We start from the raw sequence: 12,524 nt of genomic DNA on the forward strand, positions 1-12,524 counted from the left end.
GATAATCATTACGTTCCAGGATGGTGATGTACCTTTTCATATTGTTATTGAGAACGAAAGGATTAAAGTAAGACCATTCAAGCAGAAGCCACTGCAATGCTTTAATTGTTTTAAATTTGGGCACCCGTCTAAAGTTTGCAAAAATGTGCAGTATTTGCTCCAAATCTTACCATGGAGAGTGTGCACTTGGAGCCAGGTGTTTAAATTGGAGCTCTAATCATAAATCCACAGACAAGAGCGGCAAGCTATATAAGTTGGAGGAGGCTGCCCTCATCAAATCGAACTTAGAACATATTAGTGTGACCTATGTCAAAAGACTATTAGATAAATCAAATACATATGCTAAGGCATTAAAATCAAACCAACCTAGTATTGCTAATAGCTCAAAAAAAAAAAGTATACCATCTGATAAAATGTCAAATAACAAGGTAATCATATTACTTCCTGAGGCTCTACCACTGTGTATTAACACTAGGGCATTGCCCATTGCTGTACAGACTTTGTCCCCCATTACAAAAAATAGTACAAGCCTATCTCAGGCCGTGTCCTTGCCTGATTTGATGGAAGTTCCACTTAAGACCAACTTACCTGATGCACCATCCACCTCAACAAATCGATCAAAAGGATACAAAGGAAAACAAAAACATAAAACCCAACATAACAAGACCATCTCTGAAGAAACCTACAGGTAATAATGTTAGATTAAAAACTGCTAATGGGAAGACCGCATCCAAGGTGTCTTCCAGAAATAATCCATAGTTTTCTTCTCCATTTTGCTATGGAACTGTCAGGGCTTAAGGGCGAAATATGAAGAACTTAAGCTCCTAATTCATGAACATTCCCCCATAATTGTATGTCTACAGGAAAGTATGCTTGATGCTAACACTCATAGTCCTCGAGAGTACGTTAGCTATAGAACACCATACAATCAACAAGCAGGGAGCCATGGCGGAAGTCTCATGTACATTCGTCGAGATGTTCCCCAAATACCTATGTCTATACATACAAGCCTGCAGGCAGTGGTTGCACAAATTGATATGGCGGAAAAATATACAATATGCTCTCTGTACTTACCTCCAAATGATAATATTTTATATGATGATTTAGCAGAGGTCATTCAACAACTCCCTCAACCTTTTCTCTTACTGGGAAATATTAATGGTAGACATCCTTTTTGGGGTGATGTTTTGGCAAACACAAGGGGCAATATTATCTCATCAATTGTGGAGAATGAGGATGTGGGACTCATAAATACAGGAGAGCCCATGCACTTCCATGTACAGACAGGTACCCTGTCATGCATTTACCTTCCAATTGCAAGCTCCAACTGCCTTCTGGATTTTGATTGGAGGGCATTAGATGATTGGCATACTAGTGATCATGCACCAATCATTATAAACACCAACAAGGGTCTGCCTTTACAAAGATTGCCACGATGGAATCTTGACAAGACTGATTGGGATAAATTTTGTGAGCTAAGTGAAATCGAAGGGAGTGCAGAACAGTTTGAAAGTATTGATAATGACATAGACCTACTGAATGGAACTCTCCATACAGCAGGAATCAATTCGATTCCCAAAACCACAGGACTATTCAAAAGACGACCAGTCCCGCGGTGTCCTTTAGAATTAACAGCCTTGCACAGAGCCACCAGAAAATCTCTGACTAGATTGCATAGATGCCGTAGGTATGAAAATTTGATAACATACAAAAAGTGTTGAGTACAGTTCTGTCGTGCCATGAGAGAAGCTAAACGCCAATCTTAGGTGGCTTTAGTTTGCTCCATTAATAGTAGAATACCTCCATCTTCTGTATGAAGGAAAATAAAAAAGATTGCAAGCAAATTTACTACAAACCCACCACCAGTGTTGAAAGTGAATGGTCAGTATGTGTCAGAAGGAAATAGAGTTAGCAATGCCCTGGCTGACCATTTTTCAAATGTATCGTGTAAGAGTGTAGCAGCTCCTGGTCACCAGTACAGGGCCATTGAAGAAAAGAAAATTTTAAATTTTGCAACAGTAAGGGAAGAGTCTCATAATTCTCCTTTCACTGAAAGAGAATATGATTCGGCACTTTCCACTTGTAACGATACAGCCCCTGGGCCCGATGGAATTCCATATGCAATGATTGAGCATGTACATTTTAATACAAAGTTATTTATTGTAAGCATTATTAATAGAATATGGCATGATCATAGTTATCCAAGCATTTTGGAATTAGCCATTATTTTAGCCTTTTTAAAACCCGGTAAGGACAAGTTTTTAGCAGCAAACTACCGACCTATTGCATTGACATCTTGTTTATGTAAAATTATGGAGAAGATGGTCAATGCAAGGCTGATGCGGCACCTTGAAAAGAAGGGTATTTTATTACCGATTCAATGTGGATTCAGAAAAATGCGCTTAACGACTGACGTGTTGATAAGACTTGAGTCCTCTATTTGTGAAGCATTTGCCTTCAAACAGCACCATGTGACAGTCTTTTTTTACCTTTAAAAGGAATATGATACCACTTGGAGATATGGTATACTTAAAACAATTTATGAATTGGGATTGAGAGGAGAGCTGCCACTATTTATTCAGGCATTTCTTTCAAATAGAGTTTTTCAAGTGAGAGTGGGGAAAACTCTATCAGAGAGTAAATGCCAGGAAGGAGTTCCTCAGGGTAGTGTTCTGAGTATAGCCCCTTTTGCACTAGGAATTAATGGGATATCCTCAGCCATTCCCCGGGACGTTTTCTCAACATTTTTTGTGGATGATCTCTCCATATCATTTGCTGGAGCTAGAATGGCAACGGTTGAGAGAAAACTGCAACTCTCAATCGACAAAATTATCCAGTGGGCCGATATGAATGGATTTAAGTTCTCGACAAGTAAAACTACTATTGTACATTTCTGTCGTGTCCAAGGAGCATGTCCAGACCCGGATATACACATTAAAGGTCAACGGAACCCATGTGTAGGGAAAGCTAAATTTTTAGGTTTGAAATTTGATTGTAGACTTACATGAGTTTCTCACCTAAAAGCATTAAAAGCTAAATGTGTTGAGGCTCTGAATCTTTTAAAAGTATTGTCCCATACATCATGGGGGCCAGACCGCAATACTATTTTAAAATTATACAAGACCTAGATTTTTTCCCAAATTATTTATGGATGTGAAATACATTCTTCAGCCACTCCAAGCAGGTTAAAAATATTAGATTCAATACATCATGCCGGTATTAGATTGCCCATAGGAGCCTTTAAAACCTCACCTATCCCAAGTCTCCTTGTTGATACTGGATTGTTACCTCTAGACCTTTACTGAATGTATTCTATTCTTCGGTATTGGTTCAAATTGCAAAGACTACCTAACTCTTTAGCCTTTCCGACTGCAAGCCTTGTAAGACACACATCATACTTTGAGTTGCACCCAAAATTTCCTCAACCCTATGGCTTTCGGGTGAAATGATTATTAAACAGTTTGGATATAATTAGAGGTAAGGTACTTCCATTCAAGGTATTATCAATGCCTCCATGGAAATTACCAGAGATATCTTTTTGTAAATACTTATTGGAGTTGAGAAGAATATGACTGACCTAGAAGCCAGGTCTCTTTTTATGGAACATGTTGAAGAACGTAGAGGATCGACTTTTATATATACTAATGGCCTCAAATCTGATGCTGGTGTTGGATTTGGAGTACATAGTAATGGTTTTAATTATAAAGGCGCACTTCCTCTAACAGCATCCATATTTACTGCCGAACTGTATGACATATTAACCACTATTGAGAAAATAACGTTGGAGAAGGAGGGTAATTTTACAATTTTTAGTAATGCAAAGAGTTTCCTTCAAGTTTTAGAAGTTTTTAATTCTAGTAACCCTCTAGTTTTAAGGATTTTAGAATGGCTTTTTATTATTAGACGGAGAGGTATAATGGTTCGATTTTATTGGGTTCAGCACATGTAGGGGTGTCTGGGAATGAGAAAGTAGATTCCCTGGCAAAGAATACTGCATCCGAGTTGCTGCCAAGAAGGTATCCCATTCCGTGTAATGATTTCCTACCTAACATCAAGAAATGGCATTGCTATAAATGGCAACAGCACTGGGATAATCTAGATGGCAATAAAATGAGACAAGTAACACACATCATATCTCCTTGGAGGTATAACATGATGCCCTGAAAATGGGAGACGTCTCTTTGTCGTCTCCTTATTGGTTACACTTGGTTGACACATGAGTTTCTGCTGAAGGGCCAACGACAACCGTATTGTGACGACTGTTTAGTACCTCAAACAGTGAGGCATTTGTTGACCGAATGCCCCAATTATGATAACTTAAGGAATAGATATTTGTTTGAGCCTCGAGGTGAGGGTGGCAGCTTCATCCTTGCCAATATTCTTGGACATGATGTGTCCTACTATGCAAGTGGCATTTTTAGATTTATTTCTGAAACAGGGGGTTGAATACTATCTAACTTTTATAAAAACATCCAACTTTTATGGTTTTAATTCAATATTCTTTAATTTATATATATATATATATATATATATATATATATATATATATATATATATATATATATAAATATATATATATATATATATATATATATATATATATATATATATATATATATATATATATATATATATATATATATATATATATATATATATATATATATATATATATATAAATATATATATATATATATATATATATATATATATATATATATATATATATATATATATATATATATATATATGTTTGTATATATATATATATATATATATATATATATATATATATATATAATGTATATATATATGTATATATATGTATATGTATATATATATATATATATATATATATATATATATATATATATATAAATGTTTGTGTATATATATATATATATATATATAATGTATATATATATATATATGTATATGTATATATATGTATATGTATATATATGTATATGTATATATATATATATATATATATATATATATATATATATATATATATATGCGTAAAAAATCACAGGAAAACGTGATGCTCAGATGCAGAAGAACCAATATATATATATATATATATGTATATATATATATATATATATATATATATATATATGTATGTATATATATATATGTATATATATATATATATATATATATATATATATATATATATATATATATATATATAAATATATATATATATATATACATATATATATACATATATATATATACATATATATATACATATATATATATATATATATATATATATATATATATATATATATATGTATATATATATTTATATATATATATATATATATATATATATATATATATATGTATATATATATATATATATATATATAAACTAAATGATATCGGCGTCTATCAATCACCTCAAAGGCCAAGCGGAGGATGAGCATGACGAGGTCTGCAACCACGATGATGCCCCATGGGGGCCGGAGGATCAGCAAACTGATTGTCAGCAGCAGTTCTTCGAAGAGGATTCTCTATGAGTGAAATCCCTTGGAGGGAGAAACACTCGCAGGAGAGACATGCCTAGGACTTTGCTCCCCTCTCCTCGAAGGATGTTCAGCAAGGGTGAAGTGCAGTCTTCAGCAATGGCAAAAGAGCCAGAAGACAGGAACGTTGGCAGGCAGAGCAACAGACGAGTTCTCCGACACAACAACGTCGACGAGAGCCAAAGGATCCACCTCCGACGTCGACGAACACTGCAAATCCGGTAACATAAGGACGGCTAAGCCTAAAACAAGAGGAGAATGTGACACGGACCCCCGAGGGGGGGAAAAGCAAGGCCGCTTTGCTAGGGAAAGCCGCACTGTCTCTCGAGGACCTAGATTGTCCAGGGGTTAAGCAACCTTGCACTACTACTCGACGGTCCCCCGGAGGAGGCCAAATGAACAGGAGCTTCAGAGGAAGACCAGGAAGCGGAAGAAGACGACTTGGCTTTCTTCTGCTTTGAAATAACGTTCAAAGGAAAAGTCCCACCTAGACTTCTTACGTCGTCGCCCTAACCTTTCCCACTTGGGAGGCAGACCTCTCCCGACACTCGCTACACCTATTCAACTGATCACACCATTGACCCATGCAGACTGGGCACAGGCTGTGAGGATCTGTGTCCTCAGCGGACATAAAAGGATTGCAGATGCGGCCTTCAGGATCAAGGCAGGTACGCATGGCCACTGGAAGAAGTCAACACACAGAAACTGAAAAGAAATAGGAAAATTAAATAGCAGTCCATTAAATGTGAGGAGGAAGAGAGGTAACGAACGTTCTCCATCTGAGCTAAAAGCAAAGTGAGCTCAGTCACAGATGTGTGAGTGAAGGGGGTTAGTTGGTACCCCCTACCCCCTACTAACTAGTGGGATGGGTAGTTAACCCTCCTAAATTTTAATGCCTCGTAATTTCAGCTTCAACGATAGTAATACCCCTACTAAATAGTGCGTCAAATGTATGCCCACTAAAAGGGGATTAATGATTTCTATCTAATATATATCGTGTGTAGTGTATTCAAACGTGATAAATCCATTGAATGTGATTTCAAATGTATTGTGTTAATGTATATGCTGGTATTATATAAATTTTCGTAACTGGTCCTGTGAGATTTACGTTAAAACAGTCAAGTTTATTTATATTGCTTATCTGTGCGGAAACCTCGTGTGAGTTAAAAAACATAATTGTATCAGTTACTTTTATGTAAATCTCTTTTAGTATTTAATCATGAAAGTGTCAGAGTGTTGACAGTGTTCATTAATTATCAAGATTGAATATGTTTATAATTTAGTATCCATAGAAACAAGTGATTTTATAATTTTCTTAAAGTATTATTTTCTTGTCTTAATCTAAGGTTTTTTTCAAGATTTAATAATTAGAGTGATTCATTTTGGTGATATTTTTTTGTATAAATGTAATTTTATTTTTATAGAATGTATTTCCTTTTGTAAAAGTTTGTATTATCTTGATCACCAATATTTCTTTATAAACCTTGCCCATAATCCCTGACTAAGAATCGAAGTATAATGTGGTTTTTAATAGTTTAAATAAAATAATTACCCAGTTTTGTTTTGAGAGTAAAGTAAGAGACCTTTGGATATTTAGTGTTTTTATATATTGCCTTCTGAGAGTTGCATCATTTCTCAGAGACCGGATATTTTTCAAGTGTAACAGATTTATGTCGAAATAAACAGGTGAGTTTGGAACTTGGGAGGTCATGTAATTTGTCAGCCGTAATAATACGTTATATATATATATATATATATATATATATATATATATATATATATATATATATATATATATATATCGGTAGATTTTATTTTATCCACATTTCAGATGCTTCAATCTATTTCTTCTTTGTTTTTAGTTTTTAACTAGTATCATTTTGATGTATTTTCTTAAATGCAAGTACGTAAATGACTATTGAAAGGTATGCGTAGAGTAAAGTTCAGTTTGGAGATTATCATCTTTTCATCATTTTATCATACAAGAGGTTATGTAAATTGCACCCAGGATCCATACAGTGATGGGTTCTGATTCCACCTACTTTTTGACCTTCAACTTTTCCTGCGGTCGTCTCTCCTTTTTTTCCGCCTTGCTGTCTAAGCTCTTTTAGCTGTTACATCTTAGTGTAACTATAATGTTGAATGAACTCACTGACCCTCAGCGCTTTCCCCATATGGCTCAGATTCATCAATCCATCATTCAACCAAGTATCTCTGCTTCCCACAAACTATTTCTTTGAAAGGACAGTCCTTTTTTCAATCCTTACCACAGAATACATTTAGGGCAATTTCTCTATAATCCTAATATGCCTGTCAATACTAAAACTATATCCATCATTATATGAACACAAAAATTATGCGTTCTCAATTACCAACTAATTTTAAATTTACGTTTTAAATGTAAATGCAGTAAACTAGAAAAACACCCTTAGAGTGCAGACCTCCGCCACGGCAGCTTATTTCTCAAAACCAGCTTTCCTTTCCCAAAATCAATCTAGACCATGAGTGCATTTGAAGTCTGTGTGACAACCATGTGCAAACTTGGGGTTAAGGTTAGGGTTAATTCGGTCGATCGTTTGCTCGACCTTGACCTTTGACCTAGGACTTTAAAAATCTAATCACTTCCACGTCTCAACATACCAAACAATCCTTGAAAGTTTCACAGCTCAATGAGTAAAATTGTGACCAGGAAATTGTTCACAAACAGGGCGAAAACATGATTTCTTACCAACTTAGTTGCCGGAGGTAATAGTAGACGAGAGAGAGAGAGAGAGAGAGAGAGAGAGAGAGAGAGAGAGAGAGAGAGAGAGAGAGAGAGAGAGAGAGAGAGAGAGATGATAACCTAGTTCAAATTAGCCTAAAGCACAAACATGATTTAATATAGGAATTTTCTGTTAAAAAAAATGACTGTTATCCCGATTTTCACAAACTAACTAGCTCTATTAAGGACTTCTGAATCCTTGAAATTCAAAAATTTGCTTTTTGTTGACAGCATGAAGGGATGGCTGTATATAAAGGTATTTATTACTCTTTTTAGTGTTTCGATGCTTGCAACATTTTTAGAGCCAAATTTTCCTTTTCTATATTCGTCGTAAAATTTGGAATAAAATTTTAGTACTATTTTGTAAATTGATCTAGTTTTGCCAAGTACTCCGAAAATAGGATTTAAAGGCTGTTTATGAACACTGTCTCTAGGCGATAGACTTCATTTCCCAAATGAATATTATTCTTTATCTTCATCTTTTATCATTTTCTGAATGAGGTCGCTGTTTGCTATGAACCGTTTTACAAATATCGTCCCACTTTTGAAAACGTAGGAAATGGATCATGTTGAAACCATGCCAGAAAAAAGTAAGAGTTAAGTCATTACTTAAAGGTAGATTTGAAACCTTCCCTGGAGGAGGAGATGAAAGCATCCTTTTAAAATGGCCCAGTTTGAAACCTTTTATGGAAATTGGCATCACCGCAAATTTTCATTGAAAAGGATTTGCATCGAAACTTTCTTGTACATTCCCACCGTTGTCCTTACATAAAGGGGCTGGTTGTTTGATGCAGCCTCTCCAATTCATTGAAACTATTCCTGCACTAACTATAGATTTAAAATAATTCTTGGAAAACTTCCCTGAAATAAAGATATCTGAAAATATCTCTTGAAGAAAACTCTTACCTGGGGAAATGGTCTTCCACTGTCATGGGTTAGAGATCTCTTGCTTGAGGGTACAATCGGACACAATATCCTATCTTCTTTCTCTTCGTCTTGTCATTTTGAAGTTATTATCCTCTTGTTTTTTTCAAGTTTTTATAGTTTATATGTGAAAGATTTATTATAATGTTGTTATTGTTCTTAAACTTCTCGTTGTTTTTCCTCATTTCCTTTCCACGCTGGGCTATTTTCCCTGTTGGAGCCCTTGGGCTTATATCATCCTGCTTTTCCAACTATAGTAAATTCTTTTGAGTGAGGCAGATTTGCACCGACTCGCAGGGGTGCCCTTTTAGCTCGGAAAAGTTTCCTGATCACTGACTGGTTAGAATTATCTTGACCAACCAATCAGCGAGCAGGAACCTTTTCCGAGCTAAAAGGGGCACCGCTGCGAGTAGGTGCAATTGCACCTCAAAAGAAAAAAAAATTAGTATAAGGTTATAGCTTAGCAACTACTACTACTACTACTACTACTACTACTACTACTACTACTAATAATAATAATAATAATAATGATAATAATAATAATAAAGGGTCTCTGTACTGCTGCCCATCAGCACTTTCCACCTTCTTTGGTGCTTCTTACCCAGCTCTGCTAGTCTTTTCTCTCGCATGCCATTTGCTGTATTATCTTTCTATGTGAACTTTCTCCCTTTCTTCCATACACCTCCCTAGTAACGTTCTCTTCTCGTCACCGAACCTTCCTATTCATTTCTTCTATTTTGAGTATTCCTTTCATAAAAACTGTTTCTGGTTCCATCTCGAATCTTGACTCCAAACCTCCATCTCCATCTCCATATCCACTGCGGAAAAATTGAGTTGATTTATTTTAGTTTTATGTTTTTGATATAAATGAAAGATATTCCTCTGAATTTAGTGGAAATTTAATAAAGAATCTCAACGTAATTCCATTTTTTTTGTTATAACTAAATATTGTCCACTGGAACTATCAGATTGATATGGTTTATTTGCTGAGCTTTTTTTTCCTTGCTACACAATTGTTACGATATAGACCTACTGTATAGTTAAAAATTTTGCTTTTAAAAAGAGAAGTGGATAATTTGAGTTTTAATCACGCTAATTTGATATATACTGTATCATAAAGCATTTTTTTTTTGTCAGGTGTAACACAGTAAATTTGTCAAAAACAATTAGTCAGTCGGTTTTTATGAAAATTTATTGGAATCTTAACATTTTCATTGAATGCAAAGGCATAAAACGCCATCATTGCGAACAAAATGTAATTTTTTATTGGGAGCGATGAATGATACCGTATTACATTTACTTAGCATTACAGTAAACATTATTTTCCTATGTTCACCGAACGAAGTAGCTCCTTTACCCCCATTTTTTCTTCCTATCTTCTATCTTGTTCTCCTACCACTTTGACCCTTTACTTAATAGCACGTATTGGTGTTGAATGCCGTCTCCATCCTTAACGTCTCGTTGTACAGCCCCGATTCGTTAATCTAATCCACTTAAACTAAGAGTCCTTCACTTTGGTCTGTGTGGCTTTGCAAAAGAAACTGGCCCCAGAGAAATTCAAATAGACGTCGGTGATTTGCTTAGAAATTTATGCCTTTAATGTAGGAATTATTTAACATGTCCTTTTTTTTTTATAGAATTTCTCATTTGTCCCATTTCCGCACGAGTACCTTTTACTCCTAACATCTAGCAAACAAAAGACTAACTGAAGCGCATTGTGCCATTATTTTCGTAGCATTCACGTGTAGGCTACTTTACCCCAAATAAATAATTGTTGGAATATTCAAGAACCTGTTGTTCAATTAGTAAAAATAATCAATCTTTTCTATTTTTTTTATTTTTTTATAAACTCATTTTGTATTTGTTTTGTTGCTCTGAAGTCGACTGGTGTGTGTGTGTGATTCTTCTTCAATAGCACACAAAAATGGCTTGCTTCGAGGATTAATCCTAGAGAAATATTCCAATTAATTCATTCCACGTTCTTTCAAGTATTATTCTCCTGTCTAGTCTTCAGCTGCTGACTCTCATCTTAATTTGTTGGACAAAAATAGTGTCATGTATTAAATTTGTTATTCTTGATCTTGATATTAATATTAATATCTTGGACCCTTATTCAGCTAGTTCTTTATGCATGTTGCACGAGATTTCCATAATTCTAATCATCTTTTGCATTCAGATCTTTCCAGACTGTACCATCCCGTACGTAGTATTGGGCATGTAGTTAATTGTGACAGGCATGCCTTTTCCATCATAAGGCTAAATACTACAAAGAATTACAGACGTTTTATTCCAGCTCTGCCCAGATACTGGAATGATCTTCCTAATCAGGCCGTTGAAATGCTGGAACTCCAGTGAATGTTGTTATATTGAACAGGTTCACAAAAGTCTCTCATCATTGTCTGTAGTTGATAGATCTATTTTAACGTTGTTAATGATCTCTAGATATTTATTATCTATTAATATCTTATAATAATTCTATTTTTAATTTCCTTTCCTCAATGGGCTATTTTCCATCATGAAGCCCTTGAGCTTGTAGCATCCTGCTTTTCCAACTAGGATTGTAGCTTAGACATCAATATATATATATATATATATATATATATATATATATATATATATATATATATATATATATATATATATATATACGTATGTGTATAAATATATATAGGCTAGTCACGAAAGGAAAAGTGAAAGGACTTAATTCGAGTTTGTACTTTTGTCTTATTAGTGACATCAACCGACTCAAAATGAGATTGAATATAAAATAATATCATATCTATAAAAACGAATGGTATCCCTTAACTGTCCGGTTGGTCAATTCTTCAGCAATAAAAAACCAAAAAGAAAATTCAAACAAGCATTACTGGAAAAAAGATTGCAGCTAATAAAGAACAAGGGAAACCCAAAGAGACATAAAACCTGAAACACTGCTTCTGACTTGTGTGAAACAGGAAACGGGAAGCTATTAGACGGATGTCAATAGACTTCCACTCTGCCATGAAAACGTATAATAGAGCCTACTGAAATCCGAGAGATTAAAGGGCCCAGGAAGCGAGGGGAACTTCCCCTCACTCCCACCATCTTCCCACCAATGACCAATGACCCCCACCCACCCCTCAAGGCCCCAGAGTCAGTGTGGTCCTTATGCTTTTTCCTGAATCGCCAAATGCCATTATCTTTGCAGAGGAAAGTTTGCCAATTGTAGATGACACAGGACTAATCCTGGAAACTTTTTCCTCGCCTGTCTCACACAATGACTCCTTCCTTTCTTTATATTCCCTGCAGTGTTTAAGGGGCAA

Source organism: Palaemon carinicauda, chromosome 12, assembly GCF_036898095.1.
Source record: "Palaemon carinicauda isolate YSFRI2023 chromosome 12, ASM3689809v2, whole genome shotgun sequence".
Classification (NCBI taxonomy): Eukaryota; Metazoa; Arthropoda; class Malacostraca; order Decapoda; family Palaemonidae; genus Palaemon; species Palaemon carinicauda.